This window comes from Pleurodeles waltl, chromosome 6 (genome assembly GCF_031143425.1).
Source record: "Pleurodeles waltl isolate 20211129_DDA chromosome 6, aPleWal1.hap1.20221129, whole genome shotgun sequence".
Classification (NCBI taxonomy): domain Eukaryota; kingdom Metazoa; phylum Chordata; class Amphibia; order Caudata; family Salamandridae; genus Pleurodeles; species Pleurodeles waltl.
In genome coordinates this window covers 193648681-193670811 of record NC_090445.1, presented here as the reverse complement: position 1 = coordinate 193670811, position 22131 = coordinate 193648681, and positions in this window count along the sequence as shown.

Here is a 22131-nt window from a genome sequence, read left to right as displayed (position 1 = left end):
CGTTTTAAGAGTTTTTCAAAATGCTGTGATGAAGGAATAGAAGAGCGGGAGCTTTCTCCCATTCTGATGCCATAGTGCTGATGGCTGCAGGATCTCTGTAGCTGTGCCGCACGACGTTTTGAGAAGGATAACTCTTCAATTTTAGATATTTCTTTTGAACACCGGTACGGAAAGCAACTGGAAACAATAATAGTCCTCATACATCTTGTATTAGGAAAGATCTGCATTTTTACCACTTAACAAAAACAAATCATTATCCTGGGATTGATCCTTCTGTATTTGCAAAGCATTTAGTGCATTAATAACGTCAGCAGCAGAGCTAAATCCTGTTTTCCGGGAATAATTCCTCCACATACTTCAACACACGAGTATTCAAAGGATTCTCTTATGTTCTTATTCATTGAAATCTGTAGAGGAGTAAGCCTTTGCCTAACAATCAGGCTTTCAAATAGATAAAACCTGCTGATGTGTTGGTGTGCAGTGTCTCAGGCTGCAGATGTGCATGTCTTGTTCCACTGGGTGGTTTCATTACTGCGTCCCATAAGTTTCAGTGTAACCTTTTGCAAAATAATCCACTAAACATCACTGTCCACTATCTAATGCTCCACAGGATGGCAGAACACCATAGTTGGCATCAAGTAGAGCTCTCAGAACATGAATGAGGACTTCAGCAAATTATCCAGACATAGACCTGTTCAGAACGGCGATCTCCGAAAATAGCATTGCTAGTAGTAGTAGTAGTAGGCAAGCTACTTGGCACGTCTCGGCAACTTCACTGATACTGCTAAGTGACATGGCATTTTGGGTGACTGTGACCTGCTCTTTGTGCCACGCTGTGTCATGTCTCTGGAAATGCACATCATACATGTCTTCAGGCTGGCCATCCTTGTGCTTCCTGGCACCACTAAAGGGTGTGCATTTCGCAGCTGCCCTATATTTTATACAGATTTGAGCATGCACTAACATAAAATCTCAAATTTTGCGGCATACACCCTATACATTTGCAAAACAATATAATATATTTTTTTCCAAATGCCATCTTGGCACCACATTTGCATAACTAAATTTGGAAGTGCTTTGGGACATGATTTGTAATGGTTATTCTTAAGGCATTAAATTAAACCATACCGAAAACCTTATAGATATCTTATGAACACTTGGGCCTCTAAGTATTCATACATTAGCACTTTTTATGCCTCTGCTCAGGAGAGCTTTATATGTCTTGACAAATCTGTTGTCAATTCCACCCGCACATACTCCGTCTCTCTTCCCATGTTAAAATATTTTAAAAATGCATTTATTTAGGAGTTGACAGCAACAAAGTGCTACTAGGCTGCGGGTGCTTTGTGTGCACTTCATTTTTTTTATTTTTTATTAATGACTGGTAAATTTACCATTCTAACATTACTTGTACCTTTAATGAAAAGCCTGAGTCACACTAGCCTTTGACCTTAAATCAACGCAGATATCTGGAAACCCTAAGAGGAATTGTCAAGTCCCTAGTATATGGTACCAAGTATACCCAGGGCTTGTAAATTATACGCTATTAGTATCTACATCGGTCATGTCCTAGCCACTACAGTGGCACTGTAAAGTGTTTCTCCAAGCCTGGCTGTGCAGTTTTAAAACTATAAATTCGGCTTGTCAAAATAACCCCTTTTGGCAGGCCTAAACCTTCCTTTTAAATATTAATAAGTTGCTCACAAGTAGGCCTTACTGCCCCCAAGGCAGCGTTCTCTTTGAAATATTTATCAGAAGCCCTATTCACAGGTGAAGTCTGATTCGTAATAAATATTTTGGAAAGATTAGTTTTTGAAGTTATCGTTGCCCTACCCGAAGTCCCTAAAATCTGCATTTTGCTCTCCCACTTCTGCCAGCCAGCAAGTAGTATTTGAATAGACATGAATTTGCTCTCAGGAGCAAACATTAGGCTGACTGGAGTTAGCAGAGATGACCCATCTGAACAAACTGAGCATGCAGGGTGGGACTGTGAGGATCCCTTTTCCCATTAAAGTGTCAATTCCTGCTTAAATCCTGCTTCACAGGTCTGTGGTTTTTCATGACACTTAGGGCACACTTAAAAGAGGCCTTCCCCATCACAGGAAATGTTGCCATGTTTTTTTTTTTTTTTAAATGTCCCTGTTGGATAAGCTGCCAGGCCCTCTCCTATCCATCGATCTGTCTATTCTGAAAAAACACACTTAACTATAGTAGACCCTGGCACTTAAGGGAACTACTTTGTTTGTGGATGTACTCCTTGACAGAGCATAATGATGTCACTCACATTAACTTTAGCCAGTGGCTAAAATGGGCTGACCCATTCCTCCATGCTGTATGAAAAATGTGACTGACACAAGAACATACCAATCGATCAAGAGAGCTGGCTGAAGTATTTGATATAGAATTTTAGTAAAATCAAAAGGTCTTGGCTAACACCAGACTTCAACTAACAGCATTCACTGGAAAAAACAGTGAAAAACTGAATTATCCTTCTTGCTTGACCCATGCTCAAAACACCAGTTTATCAACAAGAGAATGACATGTCAGGTGGTATAAGTTATGTCATGGGTTGTGTGCACTGGTAACTATAACAGCAATTTCTACCATTTTCCACGTTTTAGCCAGAACCGTTACTCAGTTTTCAGTGTAAGTATGTATTTCTATGTGGCATCCTTGAAACTAAAGAGTCAGCTAAATAAATCCTCCTGCCTATGGTTCAATTCAGATCTCCACAAAGAGAAGACACTGCTCAGAATGGTGGAAGACTATGGAGGCTCGGACCTACGGCCCTTCTTCGAACTCAAAAGAAATAAATAAAAATCATCTTCAAAGCAAAAGCCTGCTTCTTCAAATTTCAACTAGACAAAGCAAAAAAAAAGTCTAAAAAAAAAACTTCAACATAAGACAACAAACCAACTCCTTAACTGAGACTGTCTCAGACTCACATGGGAGATGTGAGGAGTTCTCTAACTTCACAGGTAAGATAAAGAACAGTCTCTGACTAAAAAGTCTACCAACGGTCTGTCAATTTAAACATTGCTATCTGGCTATGAGAGCTACACCCACAAATCAGTGGACCTCACTGAAACCAAAAAGAATGCCACCTAGAACAAATTCAGGGCAGTTAATGTAGTCAAGAGCACAAAAATCACTCCTAATATGAAGCCTACCCACCTTCCATATTTTGGATCCACCCCTTCCTCCCTAATCAGAGATCACACTTTCTCGCCTCTCTAGTCCTCCGTAATCAACTCATCCTTGTCACAAAGTTGAATTCCAGACTGCCTGACATCAGTGGACCCTGTGTGCCCCATGCCACTGGAGTCAAGATAGCCTGGCTGATACCCTAAAAACGGTCCCATGATGCTTGTTTCCAGTCCAGGTAAGACCTGGCCTGTCAGTTCGGGCTGGACTGTTCGCATGGGGAACAGGGTCAAGACTGCTTTTTATATGGCTGGGTCCAAAATGTAAAGGCATGGGTAGCAACAAAAATGTTGGATTTAGGACCATATCTCTGTACTGGGGGTGACTGTTTGACATTGTTCAGCATACTGTCCATCACTTGTTTTTGCAATTGTTGCCCCAAGTATCACGGGTATGCCCAGACATGGTTCCCGTGCTCCCCATGCCACTGGAGTCAAGCTAGTTTGGCTGATAGCCCGAACCTGTTCCCAGGATGCTTGTTTCCGGTTCAGGGAGGGCCGGGCCAGCAGTTCGGGCTGGACTGTTCCCCTGGGGAACAGGGTCAAGGCTGATTTGCATATGGCTGGGTCCAAACTGCAGTGGCATACTTAGCAAACAAATTATGGATTTAGGCCCAGATCTCTGTAATGGGGGTAAATGTTTGACATTGTTCAGCATTCCGTCCATCACTTATTCTTTTTGCAATTGTTGCAAGTCTCATGGGTATGCCCAGACATGGTTCCCATGCCACTGAAGTCAAGCTAGCGTGGCTCATGAGGGGTGATACCCTGAAACCGGTCCAAGGATGCTTGTTTCCGGTGCAGGGAAGACCTGGCCTTACAGTTCAGGCTGGACTGTTCCCATGGGTATCAAGGTCAAGACTGATTTGCGTATGGCTGGGTTCAGACCAATGGCATGGGTAGCAACAAAAAAAAAAAGTTGGATTTAGGACCAGATCTCTGTACTGGGGATGAATGCATTCCACCCATCGTTTGTTCTTTTTGCCATTGTTGCCTCAAATGGCACAGGTATGCCCAAACGTGGGTCCTGGGCTCCCCATGCCACTGGAGTCCATCTCACCTGGCTGATAAGGGGTGATACCCCAATACTGGTCACAGGTGCTTGTTCCCAGGAAGGGAAGACCTGGCCAGACAGTTCAGGCTGGATTCTTCCCATGGGGAACAGGGTCATGACTGATTTGCATATGGCTGGGTCCAAACTAGAATGGCATGTGCAGCAAAAAACACAATGGATTTAGGCCCAGATCTCTGTACTGGGGGTGAATGTTTGACATTGTTCAGCATTCTGTCCATCAGTTGTTTTTTTTGCGACTCCTTCATAAAGCCAGTAGGCCCACTTTTTAGGTTGAGCGTAAGCATACGACCTCTTGTATACTTCTTCTATGGGCTTCCAGCTATTTGATTTGTTAGTTTCAGTGGCATTTAAAAATCTTTGCTTGCTAGTGTCAGTCATGCCTCTTTGTCCCTCCTCCTGTGTGAGAGCAGGGACCAACTACTGTATAATTATGCTTTGTCCTGTTTATCTGGTTTGTAGGGACTTTTTTTTTTTAACTGTTTCCTGCTCCTGTCCAGGCAAGCTTCCCTTTTCATTTGCAGACCCTTCTTCCTCTGAGCTTAGCTGTAAACAAGGCTATAAATCATCAATCGTGGTCACATTTGGTCTTTGTGGGGTCTCTGCACCCTCTCTCAGCTGCCTGGCTCTTGCCCATCCTTGGCTTGGATTTTCTTTACCAAGTGTGCCTGCCTGTGTGCTGAGAGCAAGGGCGAAGGATTGCTTGTAATTGCGTATAGCCTAGGCACCCAGCTCTACCAGGGCTCCGCAATCCATGGAGACAGTGCCCACTTCTACTCCATACTGGGATCCCACTCGCAGCTCCATCAGTACACCTCAGTTCACACATTCCAAGCCCTCAGCCGTGGCATTGCCAGGAACCTCACGCACGCTGTCTGCCAGAGCACCTTTGTTCTTGCAGTCACTATACTCTGCTGCTCCAGTACTGGGACTTTATGTGCAGCTCCACCAGTGCACTTCAGTTCACACACTTCAAGCCCTCAGCTGTGCCAGGAACCCCACACGCTGCCTGCCAGAGAAGCTCAGTTCTTGCAGTCAGTACACTCTGCTGTTCCAGTACTGGGACCTCAGGTGCAGAGCCATCAGTGCACCTCAGTTCACACACTCCAAGCCCTCAGCTGTGCCAGTGCCAGGAACCCCACATATGTCTGCCAGAGCACCTCAGTTCTTGCAGTCAGTACACTGTGCCGCTCCAGTATGGGGACCTCGGGCGCAGCTCAGTCAGTGCACTGCAGTTCACACACTCCAAACCCACAGCATTGCCAGGAACCCCATACACGCTGTCTGCCAAGGCACCTCAGTTCTTGCAGTCAGTACACTCTGCTGCTCCAGTGCTAGGACCTTGGGCGCAGCTCCATCAGTGCACAGCACTTCACACATTCCAAGTCTTCTGCAGTGCCAGTGCCAGGATCCCCACACAATGTCTGCCAGAGCACCTCAGTTCTTGCAGTCAGTATACTCTGCTGCTCCAGTACTGGAGCTCTGGGTGCAGTTCATCAGGGCACCTCAGTTCACAAACTCCAAGCCCTCAGCCGTGCCAGTGCAAGAACCCCACACACGCTGTCTGCCAGAGCATCTCAGTTCTTACAGTCAGTACACTCTGCTGTTCCAGAACTAGGACCTAGGGTGCAACTCCATCAATGCACCGCAGATGTACCCCCGCGAGGTCCCTTTCTTTCCTATACCGGGACTTCGCTCACATACAGTTCCATTTACAGCAGCTCAATTCTAATATTCACTCTGCCAAGCCAATACTGGACCCAAAAGAGCAAAACACAGCTCAGCCAGTGCACCTCAAGTCTAACACCACTATTGATGGGAACCACCACAGATCCACCAGAATACATCAATTTCTAACATTCAGTGCACATTTTTTCTCAGCACAAAGACTCACACACAAGCTCTTCAGGACTCCTGCTTCTGTGGTTCAGAGGCAATGCCACTCTCATACTGGGCCCCACTTGCAGCTTCACCAGGGCACCTCCAGGCTAACACACTGCAACATTGGTACTCCAATACTAGGTTCAACACAGCTCCATTAACGTACCTCACTTCTGACCTTATGTGCCTGTTACTATTCCAGTACTGGAACCCACATACAACTCTGCCAGTGCACCTCAACCCTAACCTGCAGTGCCCCATTATTCCAATACCAGGAATTCTAGGGATGGGCCATCACTCCTGCCAGGCAAACACTTGAATAGGTTGTGCTCATTCGATTCCTCAACACTAATAAATAGTATATTATATCCTGTGCATCTGCATGTATTGGTTATGGCATGCTGGTTTGTTATCTTTAGAAGTCTTACATAAATATATTAATTTAGATCCCACATACAAGTGGCTAAATCCATCCACAAATATAAACTCACATTGACTACACCTCTTGTCACATGACCGTCACATTAATGTAATAGGACAGTACGCAGTGCTTTCTTATTCTGTTTTGCTGTAATGCGGTATTCAGTGTGTTTATTAGCACACTTGCTCGAAATAAAATGTGTTATTGTGACGTATTTATTATCAGTACAATGGCATAAATGATAAGTAGCTTTATACTGTAATGCGCTACGAACCACGTTTTACTCACTTCAGAGCTCTATAAGAGCCCTCGACTCGAAGGGTTCTGCCGTATCTCGCTCAGTTGTTTCTCCTTTAGAAAAGAGCGGACACTGTTAACTGGCAGGCCAAACAGAATAAAACATTTGAGAAAAAAATGGAACTTATAATTTTTGTTTGATTTTTATTGTGTATCCGATATGGAATATAGCAAAATTAGTTAACCTCGATCTTAGGCCCATTCTTCTGATTTGAAAAGTTAAGTAATTATTTTTTTCTTTATCAGTCTGAATGTAAATTAGCGTATAGCATTGCTGCTTCTCACCATTGCAATTTTACTGAAACATGCCACATACAAGGTGTGTGAATTTGTAACATAAGGGAAAAAAAGTCGTGATATTTAAATGTAAACAATTTTTACTTTGGTGCAAACATTATGCGATTCGATTTATCGCAGTACTGGTAGATGATATCTAAACCGTCTTACAATTTTTTTTTTAAAGTGATACAGAGAAACACGTGTAACGTTAAAGCGACACATTTACAGAATTAACGCTGAGTGAAGAAGTACACTGACAGCCAACTTGCTAAGCAGCCACGCTGGGCCTTTCGTCGGAATTGTTTGTAGTACTAACTTATGTCCACCAGGTGGGAATATTTCATTACAATACAGGCTAGTACTCTAAAAACGTTCGCAACGAAAAGAGTGGAAGACAAACAGATGAATAATTGTTTGTGCCAAACAATTTGCCCTCTGAACGTTCTTATTGGCTTGTGCAATGACGAAAGGAACTAAAACCGGATAAACCAAACCCAAGACCACTTCTTCTTCAGAAACCTACAGGAAAGTGTCTGCCCTGACAGAATTTAGCTGTCCTGGTTTGTGAGATGATGCTTCGACTGTGGATTGACTAATTGAGTGAATGATAAAATCTTTATTGTTTAGCTTTTTTAATCGTATCCAATAAGTATCACTTCATAAAAGATTAGTTGGTTACAATACATCATTATACAATGAGTATTATGTCATAAAACATATTTTCATAAATTAAAATTTCAGAGAACAATATCCTGTGTTTTTGCTCTCGCTAGTCTTAATAGACATATTTAGAGGTTTTATAATATGGACAAGAGGTGGTCACTTGTCAACGGAGGTGGTGGGGGGTATTAAAAAAAGAATAAAATGAAATAAAAAAAAGTACCTTTTATGTTGGGAGAGACGTCTCTCCTTCCTCCTTGGACTCCAGGAAGCACACAGGCTTCCAGATTCCCCTCCATTCACAACACTGCTGTCAACAGCAGGACAGCAGCGTCGTGTCTTGTATGAGTGCTCTGCTTCGGGCTCAGACAGGGAGTAGGGTCCTGTGCACTTTCTCCTCCTGGCTGTTCAATACCGGTGGAGAAATGCAAAGTGAGTGTGACTGTTTGGCCGGCCCAACACTGCGGCTAAAGCATCATGCTCACCTATGTGCCCACAGCCCTCCTCCAGCCCAGCCCTGCCCTAACTGTGCTCCAGAGTAAAAATGAAATTATAATAACGTTACCTTATTATCATATTATTTTTCCCTTTCGTCCACTGCATAACGCAGTGAGGCAAGAGCACCTTACTGGAGGAGCTGCCGCTGATATGAACAACATTTTTTGGTGATGTATCCATAAAGAAGAATAAAATTGTTTCAGATATTGTTCTAATGGCTCCCGCTCGACATACACACAAACAAAACATATATTCTATAGATTCCTGACCCACATTACAGAGCCGGCAAGAGTTAGGGGGTCATTCTGACTCCCGCCGGCCTCGGTAACCGCAGGGCCGGCGGGAGCCGCCAGAATAACGCTGCGCGGTCAAAAGACCGCCGCTGGTATTCTGGGTTTCCCGCTGGGCTGGCGGGCGACCGCCAGAAGGCCGCCCGCCAGCCCAGCGGGAAACACCCTTCCATGAGGATGCCGGCTCCGAATGGAGCTGGCGGAGTGGAAGGGGTGTGACGGGTGCAGTAGCACCCGTCGCGAAGGTGGGGCCCTGTTACGGGGGCCCCTGCAGTGCCCATGCCGTTGGCATGGGCACTGCAGGGGCCCCCAGGGGCCCCACGACACCCCATACCGCCATCCTGTTCCTGGCGGCCAAAACCGCCAGGAACAGGATGGCGGTATGGGGGTCGGAATCCCCATGGCGGCGCAGCAAGCTGCGCCGCCATGGAGGATTCCCCAGGGCAGCGGAAAACCGGCGGTACACCGCCGGTTTTCCGTTTCTGACCGTGGCTGTACCGCCGCGGTCAGAATGCCCTTGGGAGCACCGCCAGCCTGTTGGCGGTGCTCAGGCGGTCGTTGGCCCTGGCGGTCAATGACCGCCAGGTTCAGAATGACCCCCTTAGTCTCTTTCGCAGGGTATTTCCAAGAGCCTCAAATTGGCTGGAAGGAAGATATACAAGTTCAGTTCAGGTAAGTACAGTTTCTTTTCCCGAGTATTTATACTTAAATCTAGATGATGTCTCTGCAGATTGTATGATCCTATGATATATTTTTTATTTTCATACCTTGTCGATTCCTCTATGTCCATTAGAAAGTAGTTTGTATTTATTTCTTGTTTTAATAGCAACTTAATTTTTGTTATTTTATTCAGTGATAGTAGATTGTGATCTGACAAGACCTTGGTAATATGCCTCTGGGTATAATCTTCCCAGCTATTCTTTGAGCCATGATTTTAACATATTTGTCCGCACAGACTGACTATCTATAAAATAATTAATATGGTTAGTACAGACCATTGCCTTCAGAGATGTGAGACCTAGCTCAAGTCCTAAATGACATTTCAGGATCAAACATCTTAGGCTGAATAGTTTCATGATGCAATTGATGAGCCTCCCTCCTAGTTTGTTCCATTTAGTCAGAATTCCAGTTAGGTGAACCATATAAGAGAGCAGGGACTAACTTTGATTTGGTTACAGTTAAGGTTGGGCCAACTGGACATATATTTTGCTACAAATCTTTTTATGGTTCTCATTATGTTAGACGTTTTGTGACATAAATGTTCAATGTGAAGATTCCAATATAATTTTTTATCCATTTTAACTCTAAGATAAATGTAGTGTTGTACATACTCAATTTTAGTTGAACTCATATTCCTGTTGAATGTTGACTTTTTACATCTGAATGACATTACCTCAGCCTTATTATAATTAATCTGGAGACTATTTTGATGTATGTGAATTAATGAAAAATGAAAACTAAAAACCACTTTGGAGGAAGCAGCCTATTTTAAGAAAAGGCAATTTTACAGAAATACAAATAATAAAAAAATTAAAGGAAACGTTTTAAAGGAAAGTTAATAAAAGGAAACACCCAAAATCAGACCTTTGTGTGAAGATTAGAGGTACTGAGTGTTTTTTGGATTCAGATATGGGTAATGTTTAGGGGCGATAAGGGCTTTTAGGGTTCAGGGATGGGTGGAGTTTATGGGTGGTGAGGGTTTTTTAAGAATCAGGCATGGGTGAAGTATAGGGTGGTAAGGGTTTGTTAGAGTTCAGGTATGAGTGGAATTTAGGGGTGTTGAGGGGGTTTTAGGGTTCAGAGATGTGTGGCATGTAGGTGGAGGTTAGGGCTTTTTAGTGTTTTTAAGGTTCAGTGATGGGTAGAGGTTTGTGGTAGTGAAGGGTTTTTCATGTTTGGAAATGGGTGAAGCTTAGGGTGCTGTGGGGTTTTTACAGGCTCTGAGATAGGTTGAATTTATATGTTGGAAGTGTTTTTAGGGTTCAGGGATGCAGTTTAGGGGTGGTGAGGGCTTTTAGGGGTCACGAATGGGTGGTTTTCAGGGATAGTGTGTTTTTTAGGGTTCAGGGACGAGAGGAGTATAGGGCTGTGCATAATTTTAAGGGCTCAGGGATGGGCAGGGCTTAGGCATAAAAACTGTTTTTTACAGTTCAGGAATGGGTAGAGTAAAGCAGTAGTGAGAGTGTTTTAGGTTAGGAGATGGGTAGAGTTTAGGAGTAGAAAGGGCTTTTAGGGTTCAGGGATGGGTGGAGTTTGGGGGTCAAAGATGGGTATAGTTTATGTGTGGGCAGGCATTTTTAGGGGGCAGAAATGGATGATGTTTAGGGATAGTGAAGTTGGGTGAATTAAAAGCATCCAAAGTTTTTGCTTGATAATGTAAAAGATATAAATCTGAAATAAAGTCCCCTGACGTAAAGGAGTGAATAAATACATTAGACAAAAATGTTTCAGAAAGTAAAACCTGCAACATTTCATTGACATCGTAAAAAACTAAGGGGGTCATTACAACCCTGGCGGACGGTGTTAAAGGTGCGGTAATACCGCAAACAGGCCGGCGGACAAAAAAAGGGAATCATGACCGTGGCGGAAACCGCCAACATAGACAGCCACTTTAACACTCCGACCGCCATGGCGGTACAGACAAGCAGCGCGGCGGTCACCGCCAACAGACAGGCGGAAGACAATCTCCCGCCCACAGTATCACAATCCGCCACCGTTTCCGGGGCGGATTCACCGTGGATAAAAACACGGCAGAAACAGCTTTTGCAATGAGAAAACGCTCACCTTCTACACATCCCACGAGGAAGGAGGACACCATGGAGCCGGAATTACAAATCCTATCTGCCCTTGTCTTCCTGCTCATTTACCAACACCAGCATCGGCGGCGGCGAAGACAACGGTGAGTACTGCACCTACGACGTAGGGGAGGGGGGAGGCAAAAGTCAGGGGGATACACAGGCAACACCCCCACCCCCACCCTCACCCTCTCACATTACAACACACACACCAACACACCAATGCATTTAAAAACATCACAGTAACAACCCACAACCCCCCCCCCGGAAGAATGCAAAGACCAAAGGAAATCAGTTCAAAAATTGTAATGTATCAAAATACAGTTACCAAATATATACAGATATATATATACACATTCAAAAGTATATACATTATGAGAAGTAGTGCAGGTATGCACATATCAATGTCCGTGCACCACTGGTCCAAAAATGCATGGGTGAGGCCCACAATAGATACCTGTCCACAAACGGAGAGAACACTGCTGGGGCATCAGATAGAAATACAACAGGCACCTCAGGGGGAAGGCAAGGGGGGGCACCTCAGCCGGATTACAGCACCACGCCAGATCCACGACGGGTCTCCATGCCCATTGATGTATCCTGGGGAGTGCAAAGCCACAGTCTCTCAAGTCTCTACAGTGGGTGGTTTGCCCACTGTTCCATCCTGGGGAGTGCAAAGCCACAGTCTCTCAAGTCCATACAGTGGGGGGTTTGCCCACTGTTCCATCCTGGGGAGTGCAAAGCCACAGTCTCTCAAGTCCATACAGTGGGTGGTTTGCCCACTGTTCCATTATGGGGAGTGCAAAGCCACAGTCTCTCAAGTCCATACAGTGGGTGGTTTGCCCACTGTTCCATCCTGGGGAGTGCAAAGCCACAGTCTCTCAAGTCTCTACAGTGGGTGGTTTGTCCACTGTTCCATCCTGGGGAGTGCAAAGCCACAGTCTCTCAAGTCTCTACAGTGGGTGGTTTGCCCACTGTTCCATCCTGGGGAGTGCAAAGCCACAGTCTCTCAAGTGGATAACAGTCTCCACTGGTTCTGGAGGGGGAATGGTGGCCACACTGCATTAGGCTCCCCGTGACGGTTCCTGTTCCGTCACAGTCCCAGCTGTACATGGGATAACGTTGCTTGATGTGGCGGTGTTTCCTTGTTCAGCGGTTCTCTGCCCTGTTCAGCGATGCTTTGCCCTGTTCAGCGGTCTTCACCATGGCGGTGATTTCCTTGTTCAGCGGTGCTTTGCCATGGCGGGCTCTGACCTGTTCAGCGGTTCCCTGCCCTGTTTAGCGGTCTTCACCATGGCGGTGATTTCCTTGTTCAGCGGTGCTTTGCCATGGCGGTTCCCTGCCCTGTTCAGCGGTGCTTTGCCCTGTTCAGCGGTCTTCACCATGGCGGTGATTTCCTTGTTCAGCGGTGCTTTGCCATGGCGGGCTCTGACCTGTTCAGCGGTTCCCTGCCCTGTTCATGGCGGTGATTTCCTTGTTCAGCGGTGCTTTGCCATGGTTGGCTCTGACCTGTTCAGCGGTTCCCTGCCCTGTTCAGCGGTGCTTTGCCCTGTTCAGCAGTCTTCACCATGGCGGTGATTTCCTTGTTCAGCGGTGCTTTGCCATGGCGGGCTCTGACCTGTGCACTGGTGTGTGGCATGACGGTCCCTCATTGCCCAGCGGGGCTGTGGCAGCCGGGGCCCTCCTGGGCACTGACTCCGGCGGTGGTCTCCTGACCAGTGACGATACTCCTGCCCTCCTGGGCACTGACTCCGGCGGTGGTCTCCTGACCAGTGACGACGGTGCTGGCGGTGGCGTCCCGGCCGCCAGGGAGGATGGCGCCCTTCTCCGCCGTGCTGCTCTCACCAGACTGTGCAGACTTCTTCTGGCACTTCACCACCTTTGGAGGAGTCACAGCTGACTCTGCAATCCCCCTGGGACCCTTGTGAGCAGTTTTGCCGCCAGGAATCTTCACCCTGTCCCGTCGGCCACTTTCCAACTTGAGATGCTTTACAGGGGGTGGACTGGCAGTGCTTTGGCTCCGTGTCACACTGCCTGCCCTGGTGGCCGGTGCACTCCACACACCTGTAACACGCACCACTGGTACTGGAGTATTTTTGGCTGAGGCGCTACTACGGGACTTATGAATTGGAGGGGTGGGGATGGGGGCAAAGAGGTCAACGTTGCTGAGGGAGAGTTTCTGACGAACACTGGGATGGGTAGCTGGAGGGGGTCTGGGAGTGGAGGAAGAGGAGGTGGTTGTAGGAGGTGTCACTTTAGGTGTTTTGGGTGCAGGTGCAGGTACTGGAGGCTGTCGTGAGGTGGATGGATGTTGGGTGTGTGGGTGCCCGCGTTTGTGTACTTTGGGAGGGGGCGTCACAGACGCACTGGGAGAGGACACAGGGGACGTGTAAATGGTAGTGGGGGTTGTGAGTGCAGGTGAGCTGGGTGTGGTGCTGGGTGTTCTGGTGCGAGTCCTAGTGCCTGTAGATGTAGTGCACGCAGGTGAGAGTGTAGACGACACTGGGAGGGAGGAGGGAGACGACGAGGAGGGGGACACAGTGGAGGCAGTGGATGTTGCTGTGTCTGTATGTGGGTGATGCTTGTGTGAGTGCCTGTGGGATGTGTGGTGCCTATGTTTGCCTGAGCTACTTTTGTGTGTTGAGGTGTATGCATGCTTGTCTGATGGTGTGCTTGGGATGGGCTGGGGTACAGAGGATTGGGTCTGGGTGGAGGAAGTTGGAGGGGGGAGGCTAGACACAGGGACAATGGCTGCCATCAGTGCTGAGGCCAGAGATTGCAGGGTTTGATGATGGGCAGCCTGACCAGAATGCATGCCCTCCAGGAATGCATTAGTGTGTTGCAACTCCCTTTCTACACCCTGGATGGCATTCACAATGGTAGACTGCCCAACAGTGAGTGACCTGAGGAGGTCAATGGCCTCCTCACTGAGGGCAGTAGGGGTGACAGGGGCAGGGCCTGAGGTGCCTGGGGCGAAGGTGATGCCCACCCTCCTGGGTGAGCGGGCACGGGGCGAACGCTGAGGGGCTGCTGGGAGGGCGGTGCTGGTAGGGGAGGTGGCGGCTGTACCTGTAGAAGTGTGGGGCACAGATGGTGCTGCCACCACAAGAGAGCTTCCATCGGTGGACGAGTCCATGTCGCTGGTTGGGGATCCGGTGACTGACGTGTAGCTCCCCTCACCCTCCGTCTCACTGGTGCATTCTGAGTCCGTGGTGTGGCCCTCCATGGCCATGTGGGATGCAGCTCCCTCGTGCTCCGGTGCCACTGTACCTCTGCCTGATGATGCTGATGCACAAAAGAACAGGGAGAGCTGAAAAAGGGGGGGGACGACAGAAGAAAGACAGGTTGAGTGCATGGCTTACCGCTACCGTTTGCGGACAATACAGACACAGCAGCCCCCTGCACTACGCCGTGCTCTTGGCCTCTACAGATGCTATTCCTGGGATATGACCTACATCGCTATGGTGGACATCTGCACACATGGATGCCACAGGGGCATGTATACCTGTACTTGGCACTCTCCTGCGGTGGGGTGGAGTGGCACATGGCCTGCATTACGGCGGGGCCTAGCCTATGGAAGTCGCCCTGGCCTAGGGAAACCCACAGCCCTCCTCCCACACCCAGACCCCTCAACTGCGCGCAAAGTCCCCAGAATGAGGGTGTACTCACCCCCTTGTGTCTGCTGTGATGCCCTCAAGCGCCCATCCAACTCAGGGTAGGCCACCGCCAAGATCCGGAACATCAGGGGGGGTCATGGGGCGACAGGCACCCCTCCCAAGTTGGGAGGCCATCCCCAGCTGAGCCTCTGCCATCTTCTTGCTCCAGCGGCGAATGTCCTCCCATCTTTTCCGGCAGTGGGTGCCCCGTCTCTGGTGGACCCCCAGGGTCCGGACGTCCTTGGCGATGGCACGCCAAATGTCCTTCTTCTGGTGGGCGCTGACCTACATGACATGCACAGGGGAAGAAGAGAAGTCATTAGCAAGAGCACCGTCGAAGTGAGTGGCCCACATCCCTGCCCTTGCCATGTGGCACATGCTTTCACAGTCCTTCATGTTCACTGCACTCTGCCCCCTTCCCTCTTACAAACAGCCCTCTACACACAGGCATAGCCCATACAACGTGCTCCCTATGTACTTACCTGTTGGTCTGGAGGACCGTAGAGCAGCGTGTACTGGGGGAGGACCCCGTCCACGAGCTTCTCCAACTCCTGAGCAGTGAAGGCAGGGGCCCTTTCCCCAGACGCAGCAGCCATTGTCTCTTCCAGACCGAGGTCACAGCAGCACTTGCAGTGTATGTCCTCTCCTGTCGAAGATCAGGTATCGAGTGATTGAACAGATAGAAAATGGCGGTCACGTCCGCGGCGGTGACGTCCGTGGCGGTGTGTATCATCACCGCCGGCGCACTTCATCATTGGCTCCTGGGACCCATAGGGTCCAATGTTAACCAATGCAGCATTGCGCCGCGGTCTTCGACCGCCTACCGCGACGGTGTACAACGCCAGCGCAGTTACCTCACATCCCATTGTCCCAGTTTAGAGGTCAGGCAGCCGCCATTTCAGGGGCCCACATGGCTTCATTCACAACTGCGTCACACATACCTAGGCCTACACTCGACACACATACAGGAAGATTTTTGTCTTTGGTGTCGTGTTCTGTGTATCTGTGGGTACATACCTGGGATTTTGTTGACTCTGTGGTCGCTGTTGTCCTTCCTAGGCACCGTCAGCTGGGACATTTGAGAAGATGGCGGAATCCTCCGGTGTACCGACCGCTGGTGGACCTGTTGACAATGGAGGAGCGACATTTACTCATCATCTACAGGTTTGACCGTGCCACTATCCAGGAACTATGTACCCAGTTGGAGCCAGATCTGATGTCACCAATCCGCCATCCCACAGGAATCCCCCCTGACGTGCAGGTGCTGTCAGTGCTCCATTTCCTTGCAAGTGGATCTTTTCAGACAACAGTGGCCATGGCATCAGGGATGTCCTAGCCTATGTTTTCAAACGTGTTGTCCAGAGTGTTGTCTGCCCTGCTGAAACACGTAAGGAGCTACATCGTTTTCCCTCAGGTGGAGGATTTGGCTACAGTAAAAGGTGACTTCTATGCCCTTGGACATATCCCCAACATCATAGATGCTATTGATGGGACCCATGTCGCTCTGGTCCCCCCCCACAGGAGTGAACAGGTGTACAGGAACAGGAAGAGTTATCATTCGATGAATGTACAGATGGTATGTTTGGCAGACCAGTACATCTCGCAGGTAAATGCTCCCTGGCTCAGTGCATGACGCCTACATCCTGCGCAATAGCAGCATCCCTTATATGATGGGTCAACTCCAGAGACACCGGGTGTGGCTATTGGGGGACTCTGGTTACCCCAACCTGTCCTGGCTATTGACCCCAGTGAGGAATCCCAGGACCAGGGCAGAGGAACGCTACAATGAGGCCCATGGGCGGACTAGGAGGGTGATCGAACGCACCTTCGGCCTCCTGAAGGCCAGATTCAGGTGCCTCCATATGACAGGTGGTTCCCTATTCTACTCACCAAGGAAGGTGTGCCAGATCATCATCGCCTGCTGTATGCTTCACAATCTTGCTTTGCGACGCCAGGTGCCTTTTCTGCAGGAGAATGGTCCAGATGGCGGTGTTGTGGCAGCTGTGGAGCCTGTGGACAGTGATGAGGAGGACGCTGAGGAAGAAGACATAGACAACAGGGAGTCAGTCATACAGCATATTTCCAGTGACACACAGGTGAGAACAGTTTTCTTTTAACCATTACATTCACTTTCACACTTCTACCTCTATCCTGTCTGTCATTTCATAGCAGTATTTGGTAACTGAGTTGTACCTTTCCTTTATGGTTTCACAGGTGTGGTTAGCAACGTATGTCATCTGCTTGCATCCTTCAAGGACTTGTGATGTGTGACATAGGTATGTTGGCTTTACAATTGGAAACGCATGTTGACATTGTCATTGATTATACATATTTAGCAAATCACAGACTGACTCCAGATTGTTTTGTGGTTCAAGGGTGTTTATTTAAGTGCTCAAAAATGGAGGGGGGTAGTAATATGGTGATGGGGGACGGTGGAGGAATGTCCATGGCAGAGTCCAGTCTATTAGTCACACAGGTGCACTGCCCATATGGGCATAGGAAGTGGAGCTGGGGCAGTTTCAGTATGGCCAGGGTAACAAAGTGGGACAGTGGGAGGACAATCATGGTGGTCTCATTTCCTGGCGGGGGTCTTGCCATCTTGCTCTGTCCTGTTCCTGGATCTCAGGGACCGCTTGCGGGGTGGTTGTCTGTCTGCAGGGGGTGGGGTGCTGGTGTGGTGGTCCTGTGGCGGGGCGTCCTGTCCACTAGCGCCGGCGGAGGTGGTGGGCAGTTCATCGTCCATGCTAGTGTCAGGGGCCCCTTGGAGTGCCACAGTGTCCCTCATGGTTTTTTGTATGTCCTTCAGCACCCCTACGATGGTGCCCAGGGCGGAGCTGATGGTTCTGAGCTCTTCCCTGAACCCCAAATACTGCTCCTCCTGCAGGCGCTGGGTCTCCTGAAACTTGGCCAGGACCGTCGCCATCGTCTCCTGGGAGTGGTGGTATGCTCCCATGATGGAGGAGAGGGCCTCGTGGAGAGTGGGTTCCCTTGGCCTGTCTGCCCCCTGTCGCACAGCAGCCCTCCCAGTTCCCCTGTGTTCCTGTGCCTCCGTCCCCTGGACCGTGTGCCCACTACCACTGCCCCCAGGTCCCTGTTGTTGGGGTGGTGGGTTATCCTGGGTTCCCTGTAGTGGTGGACACACCGCTGATTGACGGGTCCTGGGTACGGAGGTATGGGCCCGCTGGGTGGGTGCTGTGCTGGTGTTACCAGAGGGTGGAAGGTCAGTGTTGGGCTGTGCCTGTGCAAGGGGAACCGACTGTCCCGAGGCCCACAATGGTCCGGGCTGGTCATCAGGATCCAGTAGGGCAGAGCTGCTGTCGTCACTGTGGGCCTCTTCTGTGGGTGGAGTTGTCTGGACCCTCCAGTGTGGTGATGTTCTGTAGTGGTCCTGCAGGGATATAAGAGCATGATTATTGCAGGTGTGTGTGTAATGGTGTGCAATGGGTGGGTGTTTGTGTACCCCAGTGCAAGCATTCCTGTGTGTGGGTTTGTGTGATGATGGTTAGGGGGTTGTTATGGGTATGTGCAGTGAGCATGCTTTGGTGAGGGGTGACCATGCTTTGTTTTTGCATGCGGGGCTTGGTGTTGGGATGGGTGGTTTGTGTTATGAGTACATTAGTGAGGAGTTGGAGTGATAGGGGAGGGGGTGGGGGTGGGGGTGTGTGATAGCATGCAGGCAGGGTGGGGGATATGATAGTTGAGATTTAACTTACCAGTGTCCATTCCTCCACCGACTCCTCCGAGGCCCTCTGGATGCATGATGGTCAAGACTTGCTCCTCCCATGTTGTTAGTTGTGGGGGTGGAGGTGGGGGACCGCCGCCAGTCCGCTGTACTGCGATGTTGTGCCTGGAGACCACTGAACGCACTTTCCCCCGTAGGTCCACCTCTTCCTGATGTCCTCCCGATTTCTTGGATGCTGTCCCACAGCGTTGACCCTGTCCACGATTCTTTGCCATAGCTCCATCTTCCTGGCTATGGATGTGTGCTGCACCTGTGAGCCAAATAGCTGTGGCTCTACCCGTAGGATTTCCTCCACCATGACCCTGAGCTCCTCCTCGGAAAACCGGGGGTGTCTTTGGCGTGACATGGGGTGGTGTGGGTGATGTGTGGGGTGGTGTAAGTGTTGATGTGTGTGTTGATGTGTAGTGGTGTGTGGTGTTTTGTGCGTGTAATGTTGTATGGGTGATAGTGTTGTGTGCCTCTGTGTGGTGGGGTTCTCAGTTGCTGTGCTCTCTGTCTATCTGGCCTTCGTCTGTGAATTGTGGTCGTAGGGGTTTGTGGGTGATGTGGGTGTGTGTTTTATATTGTATTGGGTGTGTGGGAGTGTTGTTTGTATGTGTATCAGGTGTGTGTATTTGGAATTGTCCAATGTGGCGGTGTTTTGGAGATGTGTGTGTATTTTGATCGCGGCGGTGTGTACCGCCAATGGAATACCGCGATTGAAAGACCGCCGCGTGGATTCGTGGGTCATGATAGCATGGGCGTGTTTCTGTTGGCGTGACGGTGGAGGTTTTGTTTTCGCCAGTTTATCACTGACCTTTGGTGTGGCGGTCTTGTGTGGGTGTCTGAATTTCGGCGGATTCCGAGTTGTGGGTCATAATAGCTGTGGCGGAATTCCGCGGCCGTGGCGGTGTTTTGGCGGTCTTCTGCATGGCGGTAAGCGGCTTTTACTGCCAATGTTGTAATGAGGGCCTAAGTATGCAGAAGCCAAAGAATTTCTATGAAATGGAAACTTTCCATTAAGCTAGGTGAAATGGTTTCTGAGAAATGGTATTCGATTATATCTTTTTTCTATGAAATCACACAAAACCAATTATTTTCCGTGTTAAAAGCATTTAATCATGTTGGTAGCCATTGTAAGCCAATCTGAATAGTGTAAAAGATAACAAGGCCATTTGCATTGGCTAGATACGGAACCCGAACACTAGCTAGTTTAGGTGAATCTCCATCGCTCTGTTGTAATACTTTAAAAAATCAGATCTACAAAGGGAAAAGAGTAATGGTGCCAGGCTACAACCTTGTTTCGATCCCTTATTTGTGCTAATTATTGAGGTTATCTCCCTTCCATTTGACAGTTTTACCCTTACCCGGGTATTGCTGTGTAGTTCGATGATTAGACTTAACAAACTAGGATCTAGACACCACAAAGCTGATTAAGCCCATCGTCAATATCTGTACACTTTATCAAAAGCTGTTGAAAAATCAATAAAGCGTGCAAAGAGTTCTTTGGTCTTAGATACACATGCCTTTTGAGCTGGGATGGGTAGGGCCACAATATTACCATTTGTTAAACATTTTGGTTGGAAGCCACTCTGATGAAATGTTGAAGTGTTTGTTAGTTCCATCCAGTCTTCCCAATAGGATAATAGATGTTCTGTAAAAATGTTGCAGTCCACGTCTAATAATGCAATTAACCGGTATGTATCAAAGCTGTCTTTCAGTCCTCTTCTGTAAGTGGACTGTATTATGGAACTTTTCCATGATGGTAGTACGTGACCAGAGTATATTAGTTAGATAGGACTCAGCGAAAGTCTGCAGTTTACTATATTAAGTTTCATGATTGCTACCAAGAACCCGTTAGGACCAGGATCATATTAATTATTACGTCCATTGATGAGCTTCATTGTTTCCAGTTGGGGGATGACATGTCAGGACATTTCCCACATGCAATCTGTGTTAGTCAATCATTCAGTGATTTCTAAAGCGCTTCAAATCAACCGTAGGGTCTCATGGCACTGTTAATGGGCTTGCTGTTCAATCGAAGAGCCAGGTCTTGTGGTCCTTCCTCTTCTGCGTCAGTGATGCAGTCTGCCTGAGTTTGAGAGGTAACGTGTTCCATGTCTGGGCTGCGAGGTAGGAGAAGGCTATTCCTCCTGCTGTGCTTTTCTGGATCTTTGGAACGGCTGCGAGGGTGAGCTGGGAAGAGCAAAGTGTCTGTTGGGTACGTAGTTGTCTGTTGGGTACGTAGATACGGTGATTGAGGTATGCCGGTCCTATGTTGTGTAGTGCCTTGTAGGTGTGGATCAGGAGTTTGCATGCAATGCGCTTATTGACTGGGAGCCAGTGTAGGTCTCTGAGGTGGGAGGAGATATGGCTGTCGGGGGATGTCCAGGATGAGTCTGGCTGCTGCATTCTGGATTCTTTGTTGTCTTGATTGTAGTTTCTTGGTGATGCCAGCATAGAGTGTGTTGCTGTAGTCCAGTTTGCTAGTGATGAGTGTGTGGGTGACTGTCTTGTGTCGGAGGGGATCCACTTGAAAATCTTTTGAATGAGTTGGAGGGCGTGGAAGCATGATGATGAGATGGTGTTGACTTGGCGGGTCATGGATAGAGAGGAGTTTAGAATGATGCCCAGATTGCGTGCGTGGGAGCGGGGGCATTTCCCAGTGTGGTGGGCCTCCAATAGTCATTCCAGGCGGAATGGGTGGAGCCGACTACGAGGATCTCCGTCTTCTCCGAGTTTAGTTTGAGGCAGCTGGCTTCCATCCAGGCAGCAACTGCTCTCATCTCATTTTGGAAATTTCTCTTGGCTTTTGCAGTGACATCGGACAGGGAGAGGATCAGTTGGTATACCTCCATGCAGGGTTGACAAGTATTCCTTCCATATTCTGTAAGGAATATGGTAGTCACAGCCTGTTTTATGGGAGTTGCAGTAGGAGCCTATTTTGCATTAACGTTTTTAGTTTTTTCCAAAGGGAAAAGTTTGCACAGGTTTGGGAGGCCTCGGGTCTGGCTTTAAAACTTTTAATGTACTTTTTCTCTATTTCCTGTGTGTTGTTTGGGAATTTTGCACTATTTTTTTGTTCATTTTACTGTGGGGCCAAGTCTACCCACTCCACGGGCAACTGTTGTTTATGTAGTACATGTTTTTTTAAACATCTATTGATTTAGGGATGGCATTGGATTAAATGTAAAATGTGTTTTTTTGTATTTTACATTTTTAAGTGTTAATGTTGGTGGGTGAAATTTTAAAGTTGACAGATAATTTATTTTCGTTTTTGGCATTGCTGATTTGTTGATAGTATTTTCTTCAATGTTTACCATGCCTCCTTTCTTTGCTCACAGGTGGCCATTTCATT